Genomic DNA, 11,350 nt, shown 5'->3' on the forward strand with positions numbered 1-11,350 from the left:
TCCTGGCCCATCCTCACCCTTCTGCCCCCAACCCTCATCTCCTTGTACCCCCAATATGTTTTTCCCAATAAGAAAAAAAATATTAAAAAAAATAATCTTATCTTGGTATTCTGCTCATAAGAGGCCTTGGCTGGTACAAATGGTTAACTTTGTTTCTATTAGCCATAAGATTAGTGATTTAACCACCTGGAGATGCCTCGGTAGAAAGGCCTGGCTTCAGAAATGTCACAGCCTTCAAAATTATCTGGAGCATCCCGCCCTGCACATGTGAAGGAGGACACAGTGAATCAGGATCAAGGTATAAAAACCAACAACAAAGTTCCAGTCAGAGAGACTTGCTTTTGTCTTTTCTGGAGTAAGGTGGAAAGTTTATATCTCTTTAGGTACACTTTTAAATATTTTTTAAAATTTGTCTTTTGGTAATCATGTAGCTCTTCAATGACAAAGGGAAAATAGAATACTTTCTTCTATTCCTAAATGTATTTTAAAACATAATAAAACCCCCCCTCTGTCTTTTCATCTCTGCTTCCTTTTGGCCACCTGCTTTTATATGACTGAGAATTCACCTAAGAAGGTGGTTCCCTCCCCCCACCTCCAGGACCTGTAACCCTACAATATTCATCTTGCAACAATAGTTGCAAGAGTTAAACTTCACCTTATGTTTAAAGTTCTCTCACTTTAGTGATACAAGTTTATTCAAGGTTATATATACTGGCTGTTGTTGGTAGGTGCTGTGGAGTGGAGTATGAGTCCTGGAACTGTCATCATACTTCCTCAATAATTTGGAGAGGGCTCTAACTGCAGATTTTCCCAGTGCAATGGGTCTCTTTATTTCCTGACTGCTGGGAACGAGGGTGTTGATTGTGGATCCAAGTAAGATAAAGTTGTTGACAGTTTCAATCTCTTCTCCATCCATTATGATATTTCCTATTGGTAAGAATCTTTGTTTTCTTGACATTGAGATGTAATGCATATTGAAGGCTGTATTCCTTGATCTTTTGCAACAAGTGCTTCAAGTCCTCCTCATGTTCAGCAAGCAAAATTTTGTCAACTACATAATGCAGGCTATTGATGAGTCTCCTACCCTGACACCATACTCCTCTTCACAGAGTCCAACTTCTTAAATGATTTGCTCAGCATACAGATTGAATAGGTGTGGAGAGAGAATACAACCCTGACACACACCATTCTTAATAGTCAACCATGCTGTTTCCCTGCTCTATTCGTACAACAATATCCTGGTCCAGGTATAGGTTTCACATGAGCATGATTAAGTGCTCCAGGACTCTCATTCTTCTCAATTTCAATTACAGTTTGTTATGATCATCACAGTCAAATGCCTTTGCATAGTCAATAAAGCACAAATAGACACTCTTCTGGTATTCTTTCAATGATATCCCTCGTGCCATAGCCTCTTGTAAATCTTACTTGAACTTAAGGCAGTTCTCTATTGATGTACTGTTCTAGACTTTTTTCTTAAATACTAGTTTATTTACAAAATTTGGATACATTTTTTCCTTACCTGATTCTTCAAAGTTCCCTCTCTAAACATGTTTTAATAATCTTCAGCAGTATTTTGTTTGCATAAGTATGTACAGGCAGGTCTCACATACTTTTGCATAACTTCAGATTAAAAAACCACTCAAATTCATGGCCATCAAGTTAATTACAGCTCATGGTGAACATATAGGAGAGACTAGATGACACTATTGATGACTATTGAGCTCTATGGGAGGGGACTGCCTCATCCTTCTGCTGTAGAGTAGCTGGTGGGTTTAAACATTTGATCTTTCAGCTCTATGTTTAATTTTACAGCGTTACCAGATTTGTCAAAGTCATTGCTGTCAAGTGAGAATCAACTCATAGCTGACCCTCAATTGGGTTTCCCAAGCTATAAATTGCATGGGAAGAGATTGCCCATCTTTCTCCTGCTGGTGGACTCGAACCACTGGAGAAGCTTGGCCTTTGGGTAAGCAGCACAATTGCCTTCGGCCTATGCAACCAAAGATCCTTTGCACCACCAGGGTTCCTTGATCAAGCACTTATACACTAACATTATGGAATAGTAAGAATAGAACTCTACTAGCTCTAGAGGCCTAATGATAAGAAGTTGCACTCAATCCCAAAGGCATAAGGTTCAAATCCACCAACTGCTCTGCAAGAGAAAGAGAAGGCAATCTCCTCCTGTGTGATTTACAACCAAATCTGAAGACCCATTAGAGGGTCAGCTATGTCTTGGTTCCAACTCAATGGTACCTAACTAACACCAAGAACAATAATCTACTGGAGGATGGAACAAATGGTTACTGCGCTTGGTTTCTAAGCAAAAGATAGGCAGTTCAAGTCATTTGGAGATGTCTTGGGAGACAAACCTGGAGGTCTACTTCCCAAAACCCAGTGACTAAAAACTCTGAGTTACGCTTGTAGTTAGTTGCACACACAAAGTTGCCCTGTTCCAGAATTGCCTTGACAGTAACTGGTGGGAATGTATTACAAGGGATTCCAACTTATTGAAAAAGAAATAGTCCAAATTGGTGACCAAGAAGAAGTAGAGACTTCCCCTTTATAGAGAGCAGGCAATTATTAAACAGAGTCTTCATATGGTAAGAATAATGAGTTTATGTATGGAGTGTGGCAAGGTTATATGAGTTCATTCATGTATTTATTTACTTGACACTTTTTGAGTGCTTACTGTATGACTGCTTCATCTAACAAACTGTTCTTTCTCAGCTCAGCACCAAGAAAAGGTCAAGCCCCTTCTTGACTTTAGAAAACTGTTTATAGTATCTGCCCAGTGACTCAGAGAGATCCATCTTATTGTAGCCACTAATGTGTCCTTTCCCATCACATCCAGCACTGTTTAATCTAAACGAAAAACACCATAAATAAGATGAATGGATCTCTACTGAGGAGTGAGTGAATTATCACTGTGTTCTGGCAGTCTCTTTGCTAAGTATTTCTTAACAAGTCAAGTGCCCAGAAGTGGCGAAATTTTAATCCATCCAAATCCTGGCTGATGGCTTCAGATGTATGAAGCATACTTGCCACTCTGCTCCGGCCTTAAATCTCTGTAAAAAGAAGGCTCATTTTCTCTCACCTCCTGATTGTGAAATGAGAATTTAGCCACTTTGTACAGCTGAATTAGCGTCTTGTACTTCAGCCAAAACCCAGGGTAGATTAGACAACTCAAGATGTCTTTTCAAGTGAAACAAAGAAATTAATTAAAGCCAGACAGGAAGTGTCTCCGGTGTAGTGTCTGGTTTGTACCCTCTCCTGAGCGTCGCAGGTGCCAACGAGGAGGGTGCGATGTGGCAGGTGGCTGTTGGGAGACCAAGCCAGACACAAAGTTAGCAGAGCCCCTCCCAGACTGTATCTGCGGTTGCCAGCACTGTTGGTACAAACCGTGTACCTCACGGGGAGAAATCCAACGGGAATGTGTGTGAGCATGTCCATGAATTCATGACTGTGTGCCTGCCTCAGCAGCGGGAAGGGAGAAGGGCATTAAGAGAGCCATCATGATGATACGTGGGTGTCTTCTTCAGTGGCACGAAAGAGGTTCTCTGAAGGAAGGACAAAAGGGAACCAGACAGATTGTGATGAGTAGGTAGGGTTTTTCATCTGTTACATTTCATAATGCCTGCTTTCATTCGTTACTTCATTGGCTCTTCTGCGGCAAGTACTGCCCCATTTTTACAGACAAGTAAACAGGGATACACAGAATGGCTAGTTAGGGTGACAGTGGTGAAATGGAGAATATAGGACATTGTTGGGATTTGAAATCAGGTGTCTGACTCCACAGGCTGTGGGCATTCCATTCCTCACGCTGTCCCTCCAGATGTCCCCTTCCTGCAGTTTCCTCCAAGGTGGTGGTATCACTAGGGGGCACAGAGGGTTCCAACTACACCAGGTGACACTATCAGAGGGGATGATACTAAAATGAGTATCTATAAATGTAATTTTTGTTCAGTATTTCCTCAGAAATATATAATATTTTTTTTTAAATAAAAATATCCCTAGCGAGCTCTGATGGCTTAGTGGTAAGGAATTTTGCTGCCAATGCAAGGGAGGCGGTTCGAATCCACCACCAGCTGCTGCGTAGGGGGAAGATAGGCAGTCAACTCCCACGTGATTTACTGCCTCTGAAAACCTGCTGGAGGATCAGCTGTGGTTCTGTTCGGACTCTATGCTACATAAAACAACAACAACCAGGCTAAAATTCCATGCTAATTTACTTTTTGGACAGTCAAGAGTCTTGAACATACCATGGACTGCCAAGAAAACAAATAGGTCTGTCTTGGAGAGGGTGAAACCAGATTTCTCCTTGGAGGCTAGAACTTTGAAGCTTTGTCTCACATACTTTGGGTACATGGCCAGGAGAGACTGGTCCTTGGAGAAGGACATCATGCTTGGAAGGTGGACGGGTGGTGCAGGAGAGGAAGACCACAGATGAGAAGGATTGATACAGTAACTAGGGAAATGGGAGTACGTGTATCAGAGTCAGTGAGACTGGCTCAGGACAGGGCAGGGTTCAGAGCTGCTGTACACAGGTTTGTTGTGTGTTGCAGGCAACTTGATGGCATATAATAACAACAATAACAATACACTCTGCTGGCACTCTGGTGGCGTACTCTGTAGCATCTTGCCCTGTTAACCCTAAAGCTTTGAATCTCGGTGGTTTGAATCCAGCAACAACTCCAAAGGAGAAACATGGGCGGTCTCTTACTATCGTTATTTACAGCCTCTGAAACTCAGTGAAGGCTTATTATGTGCTGGATCCAACTCACTGGCAGTGAGTTCAGGTTTTGAGTTTAGACATAATCTGATCAGAGCTGGCATCACTGCCTGGTGACAATGATGTTTCAAATCACATAGTTTTGTCTGTGTACACTACACATGCCCAGTTTTATTTTTACTGTTGCTGGAGTTTTTGTCATCACTGCTTTTATCAAAGTTGTAGATATTTTATCTATAATATTATGATAGTATTTGTGAATCTATATCAATAACTTTAGAGAATAAAGCAGTGATTAAAGGAAAAGAAAGACAAAAACTTTTACAAAGCTTCTAATAATATTGTAATGTTAGGATTGTTGTTAAGTGCTGTCAAGTCGTAGACGACTCATAGCGACTCTATTAATGAAAGACCTGAAGTCTTGGACAACTTTTATCGTTTCTCCAAGTTCATAGAGTTTCCAGGGGCAAACTATTTTGGAAGTCGATGCCACTCCTGCTTTCAAGCTTGTTTAATCTGGGAGCTCCACCAAACACTGTCCACCATGGGTCTCCATTATCACATTTGACACATCAGAGTCACAGTGTTCAGCTTCACAGCAACCAAGAGTTACCTCTGTGCAGCAAATGGACTGACCAATGCTATACCGCTTTGAAGAATGTTGCACAAAAAACAAAACCAGGCCTGAGGGCTGCAGATTAAAATGACCCACCTTTGGCTTGGTAGCATCACTTCCTGTCCCCTAGGCCAACAGATCTGGCTCTATGTTGTACCAATGATATAAAGAAGGTAAAAGTTATACAAGCCTTCAGAACCAGGAGACAGAGACTGGCATGAGTGGAAAAGGCTTCCTGTTGCTGGAAGTAACATAATGTTTTAGGCGTGTGACTGACATCAGAGAACAAGGGACTGGAATGAGGACCACCCACTAAATTTTGAACTTCCCATGACATCATCTCATCAGCCCCAACTCCAGCCCCAAGGCACGCCCTGATGAGGAAGTTGTAGGTATAGCCTCCCCTCACTGGCACACTGCTTCCTCCATATTTCCTTTCCATGGAGGAAGGTCCATCTCATCTTTTGGGAAATGAATTTTTAATAAATCCTTCTTTATACCTTCACTTCCACCTTGTCTTTCATCTTGGCCTCATGCTCTAACAAAAAGCTTTGGCCTACCCTCTTGCCCTACACGGTACTGCTCTGTGCACTAAAGTCTGCTCTCGTGGCTGTACGCTGTACTACCTTAGTTTTTAGGCACTGTCTCCTCCTCTGGTTCCTTCCACCTGGCACGATACCTGTCAGAGAAAGGCATTGACTGCATGGTAAGAGCAACACAATATGGAAAAATCATATACAAATTTTATTGTTAGAATTTCTTGACGTTCTGCTATGCTAGTAGCATCCCACTGCTAGGACACTGGCATTCCTAAGAGAGTGAGACCTTTTCCACTGGAGGATCAGCTCCGAGTCGCATCCAACTCGATGGTACACAACCACCGCTACTGCCTTAGTGACTCGGGACCTCTAGTGGTATAGTCTGAACAGCTTTGTGCTGCTAGTTCAAAGGCCATGATGCCTTTCTGGCTGTTTGAATCCACTAATGGTCCTGAAACTCACCAAAGGGTCAGCTATGAATCTGTTCCTAAGTGATAATAATTAGTTGAATTGACTCCACTGACTTTCTGGAGGTAAATCACTTAGCCTTTCTAGACCTTTGTCAGTCTTTATCTACAAAACGAGGAAGACGAGGCAGGTGGGCTCGGAGATTCCTTCCTGCTTTCATTCTGCACATGAAGCCTGAATGCCTCAAGAACAAGTTGGTGATGATGGAAATCTCACTTTATCCTCATACCCAGATGCACAGGACTGCACTTTGTGTCCAAGAAGTTGGTGTGGAGTCTGTCCGCAATCCCCACTTCAGCTGCAGGCTGTCTCTAGAAAGAGGAAAATATGATGCCTGGTCATTCGATGACCAATAACGATTTGAATGTTAGTGATCAAGTGGAACTCCGCATACAATTGGTGTGTTGTAGGCAGCGGGCAAGGAAACTGTGTGAGGAGATACCCAGAGACCCATCACTACATAACAGAATGTAAATGGTGTTTATAGAAGGCCATGTGGTAAGGTCTGAATTTTTATTTTTCCCTTTTTAATGTAGCAAACCAAGTTCCAGTTTCAGTGGGTTGGTTAAATGACTTTCTTTAATGTGGTTACTTTGTAGACTGAGACTTTGGCTCAACATTGGCTGTTTTGTGGAAAGGGGAAATTTTAAAACAGCTTCTTATCTTTGCTGTCAAGAGGGAAACACAGAGCAGATGATCTTTTGTAGCTAAAAATCCTTCTAATGGGTCTTAGGCTTTGTACGGGAAGGTCTGGAGCCCAGCAAGAGTGGAGGATGGAATTGCATTTGAGTGTCCAAGTGAGAAGACTGGGAAGTGAGAGCTTCCCTGAGGAAGGAAGGTGGCGAGTACCAACTGTAGGTAAGTTGGCCCACTCAGTACACAGTCTTAAGCTTTGCATTCCTCAAGGCTTGTGGGAGGGATTTAGAGGGAAACGTAAAGGATGATGGGGTCTGGGCCTTTGCACATCAGGAAATAGATCAGGGAGCTCTGGTGACCTAGTGGCAAGAAGCTGTACTGCAATCCTGAAGGCAAGTGGTTCCAGCTACTCTGCTGGAGAAGGATGGGCAATCTCACCTGCGATTAACTACTTCTGAAAATCTGCTGGAGGGTCAGCTATGGGTCGGTTCCAACTCCATGGCACTCAACAACAATAACAGGACCGGAAAGTGTGATTGACAATTGAGCAAGGAGCGAGGGTGACAGTTGTTGACAGACCCAGGTATTTCATTGAAATCTGCGGGACAGATGACAACCTTGGACTTCCTTCTTCATAATAGAGTCAGTTTTGTTTCAATTTCAAAAGACTGTGACTTTAGTTGAAACCTTTGCAGTCTGGTTATAAGGGTCTCAAGTTTGTAGGGAACAGAAAAGCAGTCGTGAGTTCCAAGAAGGCAGGCGGGATTCAGACTAGAAAGGACAGGAAGAGAGGCGTCTGGAGTACACACAGCCGCTTTGGTCAGGACTCAGTGGGAAACAATTGGTGCAGGAGGACATGAATATGTAACGTTTCCTCAAGGAAGCAGTCAATCTGTTAGTTTTAACCTTTCTCATTTAGCAAGATGTGTATGGTAAGCAAGTGAAAGACACTAGGGACATTACAAGGGAAATAGCTATCCAACTAGTTATGAAAAGGAATGAAGTGAAAAAATCAGCAGAGGACTGACAGCCACGTAAAAAACTATCACTACCATTACTCCACTCAACTCGTTGCCATGAAGCTGGACTTGATGCGTATCTGACACCCCGACCCCCAGCGGGTTTCCTGGGCTGCAGACCACAATGGGGTTTGCCCATCTTTCTCTTTTGGAGCCACTGGTGGATTCTCTACTTGACAAGAAAGGTGCAGTTTGGGGTTAACAGCTCAACTCCCTAGGGACTGGGCCACCAGAGCTCCCAAAGAGTTGTAAGGGACAACAACAATAACAATAAAATCTAAGAACGAAACAGATGTCCTTTCAACAGTCTTCTTAGTAATGAATGAGCAGTTTTAGTAGAAAAATGATTTTCTCCTCATTAAAAAAATGCTTGTTGTTAAGTTGCCTTTGATTTGGCACCAATTGATGGCGACTCACTGTGCAACTGAAAAATAAAATAATGCTGTCTGACTCTGCAGGTGTCTTAAATGTTTGAGTTCATTCCAGTTGCTACTGAAGAATATTATCCATTCTCAGGGGCTTCTCTTCCAATACAGCATCAGACAACTTTCTGCTGTCATCCAGAGAGGTTTTGTTGGTTGATTTTCATTTGATCAGCAGACCATTCTTTCTAGTCTTGGTCTTGAACCTCTGTTGGAACCCGTCCAGCATCATAACTCTGCTGGTGTTTGAGGTACTGGTATCATCACTTCCAGTATCAGCAATATTAGAGCTGTCACAGTGTGACAAATCCAAAGACAAGTGATTAAAAACTGCTCATCAACCTTGCTGGCTGGATCAGTAGAAAGAGTTTGATTTTCTGTGTACATTTTCTTCTTTGTAATTGCTTAGAAGCTTCTCTTTGATTACTTATCCATTCTGTGCTTCAGTCTTTCATGCATACAATGAGAATAAAGCCAATATTGAACAATAAGGCTAGTTGTCATTGTTGCTCTTGATTACTGTGGAGTCAAGCATGACTCACAGTGACCTTATGAACGAAAGACCTGGCGCCTTTCTTTAACTATTGTTTCTCAAAGTTCATAGCATTTCCAGAGGCATGTTGTTTAGGAAGTGAATGCCACTAGAGGTAGTATATTTTGAGGATGAGTTACTTGATACAAAAAAATGCATGCAGAATTGTGTCTAGCAAAAAGGTCATATTTTTATTGTTATTGTTGTTGTTGTTGTTGTTATGTGCCATCGAGTTGCTTGAGACTCATAGCGACCCTATGCACAACAGCCCTAAACCCTGCTCTGTCCTGTGCCAATTGCACTGCCTCCGAAACACCCATACCGATCACCCCAGTCACTGAATCAATCCACCTCAGCCTTGTGTGGGCACACAGGTGAAATGGAGATCAGTAAGGGAAAGCATGGGTCTTCCCCTCCTGTGCTGTCCCTGCACCCTCCCAAGCATGATGTCCCTCTCCAAGGACCAGTCCCCCCTTACAACATGTCCAAAGTATGTCAGGTGAAGCTCCAGAATCTTTGCCTCCAAGGAGCAGCCCGGTTTAACCCTCTCCAGGATGAATTTTTTTGTTTTCTTAGCAGTCCATGGTACCCTCAATACTCTCCTCCAGCACCACAGCTCAAAGGCATCAATTCTCCTTCTATCCTCCCTAGTCATTGTCCAACTCTCTGATGCATAACAAATGATTGCAAAGACCATGGCCTGTATCAGACGCACCTTAGTCTCCAGAGTGACACCATTGCTCTTTAGTACTTTGGAGAGGTCCCTAACAGCAGACTTTCCCATTGCAATATGTCTTTTAAAAAAATTTCCTGGCTGATAGCTATTATTCTAGTACAGAGTTGAAAAAGAATGGAAATCCCAGAACACTTGATTGTGCTTTTGCAAAACCTATGCTTCGACCAGGAGGCAGTTGTCAGAACAAAACAAGGAAATATTGCATGGTTCAAAATTGGGAAGGGTGTACACCTGAGATGTGTCCTATCTTCTTACCTTTTCAACCTATATACATAACTGATCATTAGAGAGGCTAGGTTCGATGAGAAGGAAGGAGGCATCAGGATTGGAGGAAGACTATCAACAACCTGTGCTGTACAGATAATGAAACCTTTCTTGCTGAAACTGAGGAGGACCTGAAGCACTTGCAGCAGCAGGTCAAAGATTGCCGTCTTTTATACGAATTAAAGCTCAACATCAAGAAAACAAAGATTTTCACCACTGGGCCAATTAGCAGCATCACGATCGACAGTGAAGAGATTGAGATGTTTAACAGCTTTACTTTGCTTAGCTCCACAATCAACATTCTTGGTACCAGCAGCCAAGAAATCAAAAGACAAATTGCATTGGGAAGGTCTGCTCTCAGGGACCTCTGCAGAGTACAAAAGAACAGTGAAGTCAGTCTGGAGGCTAAGGTGTACCTGGTCCAGGCCATAGTCTTCACAATTACTTGCTATGCATGAGTAAGATGGACAATGACCAGGAATGATAGAAGGAGAATTGATGCTTTTGAGCTGTGGTGCTGGAGCAGAGTACTGAATATAGCATGGACTGCCTGGAGAACAAACAGGTTCTTCCTGGAGAGGGTGAAAACAGACTGCTCCTTGGAGGCAAGGATTCTGAGTCTTTACCTGACATATTTTTGGCATGTTGCAAAGAAGGAGCAGTCCCTGGACTGGGATATCATGCTTGGGAGGATGGAGGGACAGTGCAAGAAAGGAAGACCCTGGATGAGATGGATTGACTGGAGTAATGGGGGTGGGTGTGTCAGAGACAATGAGGTTGTCTCAGGATAGAGCAGGGTCCAAAGTTGTTTTTCATAGAGATGCTGAGTCACAAGTGACTCACTGGCACACAACAACAACAACAGTGTGTTTTATACATTCATCCATTCACCTTGTGTTTAATACAAGCAATCATATTTATTGTATTTTATATAATTACTATTGATCTGTGCCTTTTATTACTCTTTTTTAGTTCCCTTTCTTTTTCTTTCACTCACCCATCTGCCCACTAAACTCTGCTAGGCTAGTGTTTTTCATTCTTCCCCTCTTTCTTCTTTTGAACATATATACATGTCTTGCTCAGTTATCCTTCTATTTTTACAACAATGGTCTTATGTAGTATTCGTCCTTATAAGACTGTGTTATTTCACTCAACATAATGCTTTCTAGACACTTGAATGTTTACAGCATTTCATGAAATTGTTGTTGCTTGGAATGCTTTCATTCCATTTTCATATGGCAGCTCTGGGTAATTAATTTATGCCTCGAACACCTGATACAAAAGAAGGGGTAGTTTAAAAGTATTATATTTTAGGGCATTATGTTTATCATAAGAGTACGGAATGAGGGTTGCAGAGTGGATTATATTTGGGGTGGGGGTGGGGTT

This window comes from Elephantulus edwardii, unplaced genomic scaffold (assembly GCF_000299155.1).
Source record: "Elephantulus edwardii isolate Elephantulus edwardi_28Jun2011 unplaced genomic scaffold, EleEdw1.0 scaffold00008, whole genome shotgun sequence".
In the NCBI taxonomy this organism is placed as follows: domain Eukaryota; kingdom Metazoa; phylum Chordata; class Mammalia; order Macroscelidea; family Macroscelididae; genus Elephantulus; species Elephantulus edwardii.